The sequence below is a fragment of the Peromyscus californicus genome, unplaced genomic scaffold, assembly GCF_007827085.1.
Source record: "Peromyscus californicus insignis strain IS unplaced genomic scaffold, ASM782708v3 Scaffold_14__1_contigs__length_90479793_seg_2, whole genome shotgun sequence".
Taxonomy (NCBI): domain Eukaryota; kingdom Metazoa; phylum Chordata; class Mammalia; order Rodentia; family Cricetidae; genus Peromyscus; species Peromyscus californicus.
In genome coordinates this window covers 45,960,704-45,974,544 of record NW_026294436.1, presented here as the reverse complement: position 1 = coordinate 45,974,544, position 13,841 = coordinate 45,960,704, and the positions used below count along the sequence as shown (strand labels likewise).

General features: G+C 36.4%; 1 protein-coding gene across 5 annotated transcripts in view; it reads left to right on the top strand.

Annotated features, from left to right (window-relative positions):
• Rabgap1l (RAB GTPase activating protein 1 like) overlaps positions 1–13,841 on the top strand; it is a 589,856-nt gene that overhangs the window by 232,987 nt on the left and 343,028 nt on the right. The window lies entirely within an intron of this gene.

Genomic DNA, 13,841 nt, shown 5'->3' with positions numbered 1-13,841 from the left:
ACGTGTATTGTAATATTTAATCTTCTCTATAGCCCTTGTTCATATTACAGTTATTTCCAGTTTAGAGCTGAGGAAAAGTGATTCACTCGAGATCACTTATCCAATTATGGAGCCTTCTGCACACTCCTCTGGCCTGATGTGAAAGCCTATGTCCTCTGCCAGTGTACCACACAGTTGTCTACACCTGGCTTGGCTGAATAACACTCTGTACTGCTGTTTAGACAAGCCTTCGGACCTCTGCACCTCTCACTGTGCTTTTCCCTTCAAGTGTTTTTCTGGGCATCGTTCAGTGCTGTCTTTTGCCTCAGTTTTTCCCCATGGAGTATCATTTTCTTTGATCTCGTACACTTCTTTTCTTAAAACCTCAGCCTGCTAAGCCCAACCATACCAGCGTATTTTGTAATCAAACTGAAACTCTGGGGCATGCTAGCTCCTTGATTTTTGATCATTTGTGGTAGATTTTCTTTGAATAGCACTTTCAAAGCTCTTTTAACTTTTCTTGAAAAAAGAGATTCTTCTGAAGGAGAAAGGTGAAAAGACTTTTTCTTTTACTAAAGAGGTTGCTATCTTCCTGCAGACATCTTGCTCCTCTGGCTCTTAAGATAGTTTGCTCCTTCTTCTGAGGTGTCTCCCCAGTCTTCCTTGTAGGGATCGTGTTGCACATGGCCCAGTTGGAGACCCATCACAGTCAGTTGGTCTCTGTATTTTGACTGATTGTGACTCTACAGTGTCCATCTGTTGCAAAAAGAAACCTTTTTGATGAGATGTGAGAGTTGCAGTTATCTTTGGATATAAGGGTCTGGGAGGAGTTGGGAAGGAAGGGGAGTATGAATATGATTAAAATATATTGTATAAAATTCCTCAAGTATTATAAAAATATTATATTAAAAAAGTTTGTCACAGAGTGAAAGAGACTGAGTAAGGAACATTATGGATTCTGCAGTTTACTTCTTTTTGGTATATTTCAATATGTATTTGCATAACAAGATGATAATTCAATACTCTTCTTTTAGTATTTTAAGAATGGGTAGCACAATATATGTTTCCCATCATGCCATTGTATTTTGCAGTCCTTACCTGGTTTGGTTATAAGTGAGAGTCAGAAATTATGCTGTATTCTATTACTCAGGGATTTTATTATGTGAATAGTTGTTTCTACAGTTGTGTGGTGTTGAAGGACTTTGAACCTCACTAACATATGAAACCTGGGTTGAAATCTTAGTCCTATGGTCTTGGATAGATACTGAATGTTTCAAAACCTCAGTTTTCTCATTGACAAAATCAGAGACTGGTTCCTTCTGTTACAAAGTGTGAGGACTAAATAGCTCATGTAGACTGTGTCCTCAGCATGGCTTCTTTAAATAGGAAGTATTTAGAATGTTTGAGCTGCTGTTGGCTTAACTTATGCTCCCATATTTATTACCACCACAACTTAAAGCTAACCAATGACAACTGAAGCAGAATCAATATATTCAGAATTAGGCTTAAAAGATAACACCTTTTCCTGCTTAAAGGTATTTAAAACCCAGATTTTGGATTAGACTTAGATGTTTTTAATTACAGAAAAGTCCACAACCTCTGAAGACATATTTCCCAGGAATAGTTATTTGTGGTTAAAGATATCCCAAAAGCAGTTGTTAGGACAGTCAGGTATGAGTCAGAGATACATTCTTATTTCTGTATATTAAATAATGTTTAAAACATTCTTTTCTCAACAGGGTTACAGTAGTAAATAAGGTTTTATTATTTTTTCTTTGCAGTATGAATTCTGTCATTTATTAAAATGGAGTTTGAAATATTTGTGACATATATTTTCCAATTATTAGCAAGCTGGTTTAATCTTCAGATATCATAAAGTTTAAAAAAAGTGAGATTGTTGGCTTAAAGGAATTTTCTCAGATCCTCCCCATTCCCTAATCATTAGGTATGAGAAAGATGCAACATATAATAAGCAGATTAAAAAAAAAAGCAAAATATGAAGAATCTGACAGTTGACATTCTGAGCAAAGTATCACCTATTCTCAGATAGGCCTGTCACTGGGCATAGTGGCGTATACTGCTGGGTTATTGCTGTGCAGTTCTGTGTAGTTTCCTGTGAGTGCTTTTCTTCTCTGGGTAAAGCTATTTTAGAGCTAGGGATGTAGTTCAGTTGGTAGAATGCTTGCTTACCATGTGCAGAGTCCTGGATTCAAATCCACAGGACAGCATAAACCAGAGTGGTTGGTAGTAAATCCTTACAAACTCCAGTTCCAGTGATCCATCGCCCTCTTCTGGACTCCTTGGGCATTACGTGCATGTAATTCAGGCAGAACAGCAATACCCATTTAAAAAAAAAAAAAAAAAACCTTTCAAAAAAAACTTTATTTTAGGATTAAGAAAAATAAGTAACTACTGAGGAAAATGAAATAACTATAATGGAAAAATTGATTCCTTTCAATATATTCCAAAATGAATGTTTTATCTAATGCTAGTTTTGCTTCATAATAGTGAATATTAACAACTTTATTTTAAATAGCATAAATGGTTATGGATATTAAGATATTAGGATGTTTTGTTCTTTGCTAGTCTTCTGTTGTTCTTTTGTATAATGAGGAATTATTTTATAATCAGGGAAAGGAAATTTATGTTTCACTAAGAGGAATACTAAATATTAAAAAATATATATATTTTGAGAAGCCAGCCAGATGGTTTAATGGGTAAATGTGTTGCCACCAAGCCTAATGATCTGAGTTAATTCCCCAGACCAACATGGTGGGAGGAGAGAATGGACTCCCAAAAGCTGTTCTCTGAACACACACACACACACACACACACACACACACACACACACACCTGTTGTTATAATTATTTTGATATTTCATAAAACAGTTTTGGTTAATGTTATATGTAATAATGTCATAATATCTTCTTATGAAGATACTTTATATAGCATTGTGATTTCTGAAATATTTATTTCTGGTAGTTTTTTCATTTCTCCCTTTCTCTCTCTCTCTTTCTAGAAAACTTGTAATACTAAATGTTCTTGATATATTTTTGCTTTACCCTAAATGATTTGGGGTTGTCACTGAAATGATTTCAATCTCTGTTTTTAGTGAACTATTGAATGTATCTTTCTGCAGTTTTCATTTTTTTTTTTTTTTTTTTTTTTTTTTTGGTTTTTCCAGACAGGGTTTCTCTGTGTAGCTTTTGCGCCTCTCCTGGAACTCACTAATTTTTCATATTTTTAACAACAAATAATTCTGCACTAGGGAAATAGAATCTCTTGGCTTCATTAACTGTGCTTTCTAGATAATAGAATTCTACTTTTAGTTTCCCTTTTCTGAAAGTCATATTTCTATTTTTAATAACAGTGCATTTTTATATATGATTTCCTATCAGTCAAGGTAAAGAGAGTCACAGTAGAAGATTCACTCACATTGTAGCCCTACTGAGCTGGAATTCACTCTGTGGTCCAGCTGACCTTGTACTCTTGGTTGCCCTGTGTCTAAGCATCTTGAGTATTTTGGGATCAAAGACATAATCCACCATTCCTGGATTTTAGGATCGAGAAAAGTAAGTATACACTGAGGAGTTCGTTATTATGAGAAAACTTTTTCCATTTTTGTAAATCATAAAATGTATCTTAATAAAGTACCCATGCTTCCAAATCCAAGATATATATATATATAGTAAGTTATCAACTTTAGTGACTAGAGAAAGCGAACCTGTTAAGATAAATAATTGTAGTATTTAGATTATCTTTAAAAGGAAATCAATTTAAAAAGATCAATTGAAGAAATGATGGCTAGGAGGAGTGAAGATAGCTCTACCCATCAGAGTTACTTACATTCAAGGTAAGCATGATGTGTGACAGAGCACAGAGGGAGTGTAGTGTGCTGAGAATTGCATGCTCTGGAGTTCGGCTGCCTGGCTTGCATTATCACTCTGTAGTTACCAGTTGGGTTGTTAATTTTGAGCCTTCATTTCCTTGTCTTTCAAATATGGATAATAATAACACTTCTTATAAGACTGCTAAATTGAAATGTCTAGGCCTAACAGGGAAGCTACACCCATGAAAGTTCAACAAGATGGTCACATAAACAAGACCTGCATGTGACATATAAAGAAAGATAGCTTTCATCTTTATACAGTTTATCTGCACACACTGTGTGTGTAGATTTGTATTGGGGTAAATGTTTTGCTTATTAAAGTTCCTATTAAACTTGATATAATATTTTAAATATGAAATCATTACAACATTGTTACAAGGTTACATCAGACGTGTTAGGCTTTCATTGGTAAATGAAACTGTTATAGCCTTAAACAGCTGACTTGCTTATAGACAAGACTTTTTTTTTGCAGTACCTCATTAAATAATGAAACAGAAAAGAAACAGAAAATTGTACACTATTAAGTATCAGACTTTTGTGCAATTCTGAAATGTGTATGAATTAATAGAGTTTGTTATTCTACACAGATACACAACATTAGTAGGTTCTTGGCAGATTGTAAGTAGAAAATAAATATATATACCCCTAAACATGAGTAATATTTCTATAGAATCGTCAGTCACATAAATTCTGATGTTATTAATGAGGGAGAGTATAAAGAAATTTCAAGTGAGCCATAATTAATTTTTACTCAAAATTATACAGTTTAAAATTCTTGATAATTTTGTTAATCACTGCTATTTGACACATTTTCTCTCTCTCTCTTTCTATCTCTCTGTGTTTGGTTAGTAATATAGTTTTAAGATAACTCATCAAAAATTTTGATTTTCTTTAAGTTTAGTAAATGGTTGATAAAATGAATAAATGATGTGGATAATTATTTTTATAGTATTCTTAACTTGGTGCATTGTAATGAAAGCAAACATCTCTATGTGGTTTCATGCAATAATTATTATTTCAAGTCACTCAAGTAGTGGGATCATTATTTGAACCATGTAAATTTCAGTGGATACGTTAATACCTGTGCTGGCTAGTTTTAGAATCCTTTTAGAAGAGGGAACCTCAATTGAGAAAATACTCCCACCAGACTGTCCTGTGGGGTAGCCTGAGGCACATTTTCTTGATTGATGATTGATTTGAGAGGGTCTGGCTCACTGTGGGCAATGCTACCTCTGGACTTGTGGTCCTGGTTGCTACAGGGAAGCAGGCTGAGCAAGTCATGAGGAGCAAGACAGTAAGCAGCACTCCTTTATTGCTTCTGTATCAGTTTCTGCCCTGACTTCCCTAGATGATGGACTACAAGCTGTAAGATGAAATAAATCCTTCCCTTCACAAGTTGCTTTTGGTTATGTGTTTAATCACAGCAATAGAAAAATAACTAAGATGATCATGCATTTTCCTAAAAAAAAAAAAAAGAAAGAAAAGAAAAGAAAAATGATTAGGAGCCTGAGCATGGTGGTGCATGCCTATAGTTCTAGCCACTAAGATAGATTGGTGGGAGCAAGGGTAAGGAAAGAGCCTTCTTACAGTCTGTGATTCATGATTTAAGACATGCCATGATGTCTTAAAGTTTCACCTCAAAAGAAAGTTTCCTTTATAACTATGTATTAAAATGGAAGTAAAAGATAGAAAATGGTCAATTTTTATTTTTATTTTTAAAGATTTATATTTTATTTTATGTAACTGTTTGTCTGCATGCATGTATATGCACTCTGCACAATGCTCAGAAGAAGTTGTCTAGTACCCTGAAACTGGATCTGATGCCACTATGTAGGTTTAGGAACAAAAACTACGTCTTTTGCATGAGCAACAAGTGTTCTTACCCCCAAGACAGCTCCTCAGTGACCCCTCCCTTAGTTTATCTTTAAATAAAAGAGTCCAGAGAATCATTGAGTCATCCTACCTTTTCCATATTAGCCAAGGTGTAGTGTTTTAAGAGAAAACTAGCAATTGCTTATAGAGATGAATTGGGTAAAATTCTATTCCCCCCCCCCCCCCCGTGTGTACCTGCTAGATTGCCCTTTTATAAGCAACCCATTTTAGTTCCTCACAACTCTGTAACAGTTTCAGTTGTTCTTAATCCCTGTAAATTGACCCTTAGATTCTAATGCCCATCCTACTACAAAACTGTCTTCTTTTTTCTCTTTAGCTGAGATTCTTTTTCATTTTTGTTTCTGATCTTTAAAGAAATGTCGCTTCAGAAGAAAAATCTGGGGTATTTTAAATAGAATAGTAGAGAATAAATCATATAGTGTTCTGTCACCTGATATAATTAGGTAGGGAAATAACCTCTGATTCTGGTTTTCTTTTGTTCCACACCCCCTATGAAGTAGGAGTTTTGAAATGAAGACATTTTAAGATAGTTATTTATATCTTAAACATTTATTCATCTTATGACATGTTCTTCATGAAAATCTTAATAAATAAAACTTTATCCATATGTAGTATTTTTATAATTTTAACAGAGGAATACTATGTGAAATTGTGATTATTTTTCATTTTGCTAATTTCTTTCCAAAAAGAACCGAATTTGTTTATCCTCTGACCAATAATGGATGAAGCTGTGAGATTCTGCAGAAGCCTCACCCTCAGCAATTCTGTAGAACAAATACATTAAAACTTCTGAGTTTTCAGTGCACACTTCCCAGGTCCTACAAGAAATTCCTTTTTCATATTTTCCTTTCACAACTGAAAACAAAAACAAAACAAATACTTTGCTACAAATAATTTTTCAAAAGTTGTTGAACTGAGGTCATTTTTCCACTTTACTTAGCTTTCCATGTACTCAGTGTTGCTACTTTGGTGATTAAAACCTTGTATTCTTCTGAGACATTGAAGTCAGCTCATGCCATGCTTCCAGTATTAATTCAGTCTTCATTGTTGGCTAGTTCATTACACATCAGGTGTGTGCCACACTTTGAGAAAGGGTAACATTTTACTTTTGGTATGCTGCCTCTGTCATAGCAGTGATAACTTATAAAGGTGTGGTGTGTGTGTGTGTGTGTGTGTGTGTGTGTGTGTGTGTGTGTGTGTGTGTGTGTGTTTATGTTGGGGAGTGTGTTTCACTTAAGCAAAATGAACTGAACAAAACCACCAGAAGCTTTGAGGCCTGTGTGTGGACACGAAGACTTCAGCTGTTGAGGAATGTGGATCCCAAGGCCTAGTTTGGGACTTAGGATTTCCCTAATATGCAGACCATATGTGCAGATCTTACAGTGGCCCTCAGAATGCTTTGTCTATAGTGACTACTACATTATTTTCGAGCTTTGTACATGGTGATCTGTGTATTGTAAGTAGTTTATTTGTTGAGCTGAAGTGAATTTATTTAGAGGTATTAATCATGATTCTTGAGTCTCTTCCCTACAGTGTGTTCTGCCAACTTATTTAAGAGTGGGGTTTGACTTCACGATCCTTTTCTCCTCTGCTTTCTGGTTATACTGTATAAATAGAAATCTGTTCGCAAATAGACTACTGGCAATGGGTGAGAGAAAGCCCGGACTGACCTAATCTGGTGATAGGATGGCCAAACACTCTAATTGTCATGCTAGAAATCTCATCCAATGACTGAGGGAACCGGATGCAGAGATCCACGGCCAAGCCTCAGGTAGAGTTCCCGGAGTCCAATTGGCGAGAAAGAGGAGGGTTTGTTTGAGCGAGAATTGTTGAGACCAAGATTGGAAAAAGCACAGGGACAAATAGCCAAACTAGTGGAAACACATGAACTATGAACCAATAGCTGAGGAGCCCCGAACTGGATCAGCCCTCTGGATAAATGAGATAGTTGATTAGCTTGAACTGTTTGGGAGGCATCCAGGCAGTGGGACCGGGACCTGTCCTCAGTGCATGAGCTGGCTGTTTGGAACCTGGGGCTTATACAGGGACACTTGGCTCAGCCTGGGAGGAGGGCACTGGACCTGCCTGAACTGAATCTACCAGGTTGAACTCAATCCCCAGGGGAGTCTTTGCTCTGGAGGAGATGGGAATACAGGGTGGGCTGGGGGGAAGGGTGGGGGGGGGCAGAAGGGGGGAGGACAAGGGAATATGTGGCTAATATGTAAAATTAAATTAAATTATAAAATAAAATTAAAAAAGAAAGATTACTTAAGATAGCTGTCCATCTTAATTGAATTTTTCCTTCCACAATTCACATTTAGTGGACTTGTAAGCTGTTCTTAAATATGCATCTTAAAGGAAGGGAAGTAATCATTGGACTGGCTGTGGCTTTCAGGTAATTTTTCTTACATTCAGCTGAAATGAACATCTGAGTTCTGACTATGATTATATGGGAATTTTATATTTCTATTTACCCATGAGCTTTTTTGGTACTTTAATAGAACCAAGAAATGTTTTGTCAAGTATTTGCTATGCCTTGAACCATTCTTTTTTTTAATTAAGAAATTTTTTATTCATTTTACATACTAATCACAGATCCCCCTCTCTTCCCTCCTCTCACCTCCCCCCAGCATTCCCTCCCAGCCCACTCCCCATTCCCCCCCCATGAAAAGGTAAGGCCTCCCATGGGGAGTCAGCAGAGCCTGATACATTCAGTTGAGGCAGGTCCAAGCCCCTCCCCCAGCATCAAGGCTGTGCCAGGTGTCCCACCATAGGTAATGGGCTCCAAAAAGCTAGCTCATGCACCAGGGATGGCTCTTGATCCTACTGCCAGGGGGCCTCTTAGGCAGATCAAGCTATACAACTGTCTCATTTATGCAGAGAGCCTAGTCCAGTCCGATGCAGGTTCCACAGCTATTGGTCTATAGTTCATGAGTTCCCATTAGCTTAGTTTGATTGTCTCTGTAGATTTCCCCCATCATAATCTTGATGTCCCTTGCTCATAGAATCCCTCTTCCCTCTCTTCAACTGGACTCCTGGAGTTCAGCCTGGTGTTTGGCTGTGGATCTCTGCATCTGCTTCCATCAGTTACTGGATGAAGGCTCTATGATGATAGTTAGGGTATTCACTGATCTGATTACTGAGGGTAATCCATCTCAGGCACCCTATCCACAATTGTTAGTAGACTAAACTGGGGTCATCCTTGAGGATTACTGGGAACTTCCCTAGCACCAGGTTTCTCCCAACCCTATGATGTCTCCTTCTATCAAGGTATCTTTTTCTTTGCTCTCCCACTCTGTCCCTGTTCCAGCTTGACCATTCTGTTCCCTTATTGTCTCATCCCCCCATTCTTTACCCTCTATTTCTTCCCCTCATCCCCAGTTTACTCATGAAGATCTCATCTATTTCCCCTTTCCAGGGCAATCTATGTGTCTTTCTTAGGGTCTTCCTTGCTTCCTAGCTTCTCTGGAGCTGTGGGTTGCAGTCTGGTTATCCTTTGTTTTACATCTAGTATCCACTTACCAGTGAATCCATACCATGTTTGTCTTTCTGAGTCTGGGTTACCTCGGTCAGGATGATATTTTCTAGGTCCACCCATTTGCCTGCAAATTGCATGATGTCATTGTTTTTTACTGCTGAGTAGTACTCCATTGTGTATATGTACCATATTTTCTTTATCCATTCTTCAGTTGAGGGGCATCTGGGGTGTTTCCAGGTTCTGGCCATTATGAATAATGCTGCTATGAACATAGTTGAGCAAGTGTTCTTATGATATGATTGAGCATCCCTTGGGTATATGACCAAGAATGGTATCATTGGGTCTTGAAGTAGATTGATTCCCAATTTTCTGAGTAACTGCCATACTAATTTTCAAAGTGGCTGTACAAGTTTGCGCTCCCACCAACAGTGGAGGAGTAGTCGTCTTGCTCCACATCCTTTCCAATATAAGCCGTCATCAATGTTTTTGATCTTAGCCATTCTGACTGGTGTAAGATGGTATCTCAGAGTCGTTTTGATTTGCATTTCTATGATGACTAAGGATATTGAGCAATTCCTTAAATATCTTTCAGCCATTAGAGATTCTTCTGTTGAGAATTCTCTGTTCAGCTGTGTAGTCCATTTTTAAATTCGATTGTTAGGTATTTTGATGTCTAGTTTCTTGAGTTCTTTATATATTTTGGAGATCAGCCCTCTGTCAGATGTGGTGTTGGTGAAGATCTTTTCCCATTCTGTAGGCTGTCGTTTTGTCTTATTCACTATGTCCTTTGCCTTACAGAAGCTTCTCAGTTTCAGGAGGTCCCATTATTTAATTGTTTCTCTCAGTGTCTGTGCTACTGGTGTTATATTTAGGAAGTGGTCTCCTGTGCCAATGCAGCCTTGAACCATTCTTAAAACATTTGGTTTAGAAGATTCTCACCAGCTTTTCTCTGAATAAACTCCTAATATATTCTTATTTAAATGCCTCAGAGCTGAATATAATGTTTTTGAATGTGATATGCCCAGTAATAGATGAATATGGATCTATTATTTTTCTTGGTTTATATTCTACTATTGTTTATTCAGCCAAGAAAGTAAATTAGATTTAAAGTTTATATATATATATATATATATATATATATATATATATATATATATATATATAAATTCAGCATGTTAAAATGGAATTTTATTTATTTTCAATAAATAAATTTAAACAAATATTTAATTTCATTTTTCTATATGTATGACTTTTATGTTTTCAAAAAATTCGATTATACTTTGGGACATGGAGGCAGGACAGCCAGAAGTTTGAGGTCAGGCTAGATTACATAGTGAGACTCTGTTTCTAATAAACAAAAGCAAACAAAAAATAAAAATATCTAAACATGCAGTTCTACATCATTCTATAGTTGGATCATAGTCAAGGCTGGTTTCCTTGAGAAGAGGTGGAAATTTGGAGAATTTTGGTCTAGTGAGAGGTATTAGGTCTATGAACATTCTTTTTTAAAGGGGTTTGAGGACCCTGTCCCCTTTCCTTTGCTTCCTGGACATCATGAGATGAGCAGCTTCCTTTAGCCATGTATACTCACTGTGATATCTTGACTTGTCTCAGGCCCAAAACAATAAGGTTGATAGACTGTGTACCAAAACTTTGCAAGTGAGCTGTTCTTTTATGTTTGTAGAAATTACTTTGAATGAAGAATTTTATCAAAACATTATATCTCTTGTTTTTATAGCAGTAAACTTTTCATTTATGATATACCTTAATCTTGCCTTGCCTTCTGTTGTTGTATTCCTCTAACAGTAGTTTCAATTATTGCCACTCCCTTCCTCATTACGACTAATACCAAATATATTTTTTTAAGTAGCCAATTGGCAAAAATGTTATACAACTTACAAAACCTAGTTTTCTTCTAATACAGATTGTTATTTTTGACTTTATGATTTTTTTTAATGTTAAGGGGAAATTTTACTTGGAGAAAATATAATTTAAAAAGTGAAACCAGCTAAATCTTCATAATTTGACTTTCATGAATTATGTTTTAATTAGTTTATTGGAAGATACTGCTTATTTTACATCATTTTATTAAATGTAATCCAAAAGGTATTTTGGAGTTGTTAGAAGATAGCATACTCTCTTCCAAACTTATAATATTGAATTACAGATTTTTTAAAAGATAAAACCAAGCCCTTTTATTTATTCATTCAGCAAATCAAAGTATAATTTATTATATGATCATTTGTACTCCATAACTATCTTTTAAATATAGAAAGTTTTTTTAATATGGATGTCTTTAGCATTTGAAACTTAGTTTGCAAGATTTTCAAGTATGCCTTCCAGTGGAGATTTTGAAGATGAAAGATAATGACTGTTGGGGCTTTTATTTAAGTGCAGTACAACCCAAGTACAAATGAATGGGTGACTGACTTTTCAGAATGATCTTTGCAAAGTTATGTTTGCAAATTCTTTCTCATTGCCGATTTCCTTGTTTTCTTTAAATATTTCCACAGAAAGCCCATCCATGCTCAGAAATTGCCATTCTTCTGCAAAGTATTCCAAAGTAGATCTCACCAAATCTGGCCTTCAGCCTTTCCTCTGTTCACATGTAGATCACACCAGATATGGCCTTCAGCCTTTCCTCTGGTCACATGTAGATCACACCAGATCTAGCCTTCAGCCTTTCCTCTGGTCACACAGTCTTGCTGCTTCAGCCCTCATGCTATAGATTGCTGATAAAAATGGATTGTAACAGTTACAAAGATAATTTATCCATGCCAATTTTTGGTTTTGTTTTCAGTGCCAAGATTTAACTAGACTTCCAATTTACAGTTTTGTGTGTTCATGGATGATTACTGAAAAAAGCTGTGGGGACCTTGTGTTTCCCTTACTCCTAATTCTGCAATTTGTATAATTCTTTCTTTGCTGCCTTGACTCCTCTGAGTAGTCACTTAGTTAGCTTTTTTTCCTCCGCAGGAAAGATTTCTTTCATTTTATTCAATTCTCATATCTCTTCTCTCTGTGCCCTCCCTTCCCCCGCCACAAAGCTGAGAGGGATCCTCCAGAGTCTGGGATTATAGGTATAAGCCTCCATCCCTGACTCATCATATCCCCCTACCCCTTACTCTCTGTGTGTGTGTGTGTGTGTGTGTGTGTGTGTGTGTGTGTGTGTGTGTGAGAGAGAGAGAGAGAGAGAGAGAGAGAGAGAGAGAGAGAGAGAGAGAGAGAGAGAGAGAGGAGAGAATGTGCTTGTAGGCCTCACATTATGCTAGGAGAGTACTCTACTACTAGTCTATATTCCCAGCTGGCTTATTACATTCTTTATGTGATTTTTTTAATCACTGCTTTAGAATAACTGATAATTTAAGTATTGCCTCCTATCCTAAAATATACTTTCGTAAGTACTAAGGTAGTTTCATCAATTATTGTTCAGCTCTGTGACTTAGAACTCAGCTCTTAATCCTTAACATGGCTACCATTTGATTGCCTGTCAAATATTGGTAGAAACAGAAATCTCTCTCTCTATTATAGTTCTGACATATGAAAACTACTTTTACCGTGTACTTTAATGAGGAGTTTACAACACTTTCTTCATTCATCCCATGAGCAAACATTTACTGACTAATTTGTAGGAGAAATCTACTAAGGTTCTTAGATTGTGGTAAATTAAGAATGATAAGCTCTATTTCATAGAATTTACATAGAAATAAAGGTCAATGTAAAGTTTTCTGCGTTAAGGCAGCAGGTGCAGTTTAGTATTTTGGGTTGTGGTAAGTATAATGAAGAAAATAACCAATTATAAAATAGAGAAGGCATGGGGTGGGAAGCTACTTCATGTAATTTATTGCACAGATCTCTCATTGTTGTGACTGCCCTTCATACAATATTAGATGCTTCCTCATTTTAGAATCCGTAAACAAAGAACTTCTGAACAGCTGATGGTAGAGGAAAGTAGAGGCTTCTTATTTATGAGATGAAGATATTTGGCTTATTATATCAACAGAGCCACTATTTCACAAAAAGAAGACCCAACATTGAGACCCACATAGGTGTCGTTGATCTTGGGCACAGTCTTCTCCAGGGTGCTCTCATAGGGGGTAACTGGGAGTCACAGCTGGATGTGCTTCCCTACTGCAGCCCCAGGCATGCTTAGTTCTTTCTGCAGCAGGTCACCCTTGCTTTGTAGTGAACTTTCCCTTTCTGCCATGCCCCTCAGGTAGATCTTTGAATTTGGAAAATCTACTCATCAGACTTTGTTTCAGGCTCTACAGATCTTCTCTCACTTTCCCAGCCAATCCTTCTACTTTTATGTGATATCATGAATCTATTACATCTTATTTGACTGAGCTATCCACTTCTACCTTTTCCTTAAATCTGAAGTTCTCTCTTCCATGTTTTGTAATTGTTCATGAAGCTTCTGAGGTTTTTGGTTGACATCCGGAGTTTTTCATTTTCAGTTTTATTTCATTTTGGTTTTTCTTTAGTGATTCTATTTCTTTGTTATGTATTGAAAAGTTTTCATTATTTCACTCAACTGTTTGTATTTTCACTGTCTTCATTAAGAGGATTCATACTCTCTTTAATGTCCTTGAACATATTCA